Raw genomic sequence first — 402 nt, 5'->3', positions numbered from 1 at the left:
CGTTGGCAACTTTTTACGCAATTCAATGTTTGTAAAATTACAAACTAAAACACTTGTAAAAAAAATTGCAAACGTGTTTTGAAATTTCACAATGTGCGATCTGAAAATTTAAAACGTTAATGTGAATTTTCAAAACATCAAGGTTTATAAGATTAACATAATTTGCCATGAACATGGTGTAGGTGAACCACAGACGGTCTAGGGATCAGGTCGTTGGGCTGAAGAAGTGTCACTTACCACTGAGGGTAAAGTCACGGCAAAAATGCGGGAGCGCTACACAGGCGCCCCCTACTGAACGGATGCGAAAGGCGCCGTACCTAACTAAGGAGAGGTAGCGGGGACCGGCGCGCGCTGGAATTAGACCAATTATTTGGGGCACTTGGTTGACTTTTTGCTCAAAAA

General features: G+C 42.3%; 1 protein-coding gene across 1 annotated transcript in view; it reads right to left on the bottom strand.

Annotated features, from left to right (window-relative positions):
- The window catches only part of LOC113215105 (uncharacterized), a gene marked incomplete at its 3' end in the record, with an annotated part of 11,877 nt that overhangs the window by 999 nt on the left and 10,476 nt on the right, over positions 1 to 402 (bottom strand). The window lies entirely within an intron of this gene.

This window comes from Frankliniella occidentalis, unplaced genomic scaffold (assembly GCF_000697945.3).
Source record: "Frankliniella occidentalis isolate FOCC.00 unplaced genomic scaffold, Focc_3.1 Scaffold208, whole genome shotgun sequence".
Taxonomy (NCBI): domain Eukaryota; kingdom Metazoa; phylum Arthropoda; class Insecta; order Thysanoptera; family Thripidae; genus Frankliniella; species Frankliniella occidentalis.
The sequence above is the reverse complement of the archived record's forward strand: the minus strand, read 5'-3'. Positions and strand labels throughout refer to the sequence as shown.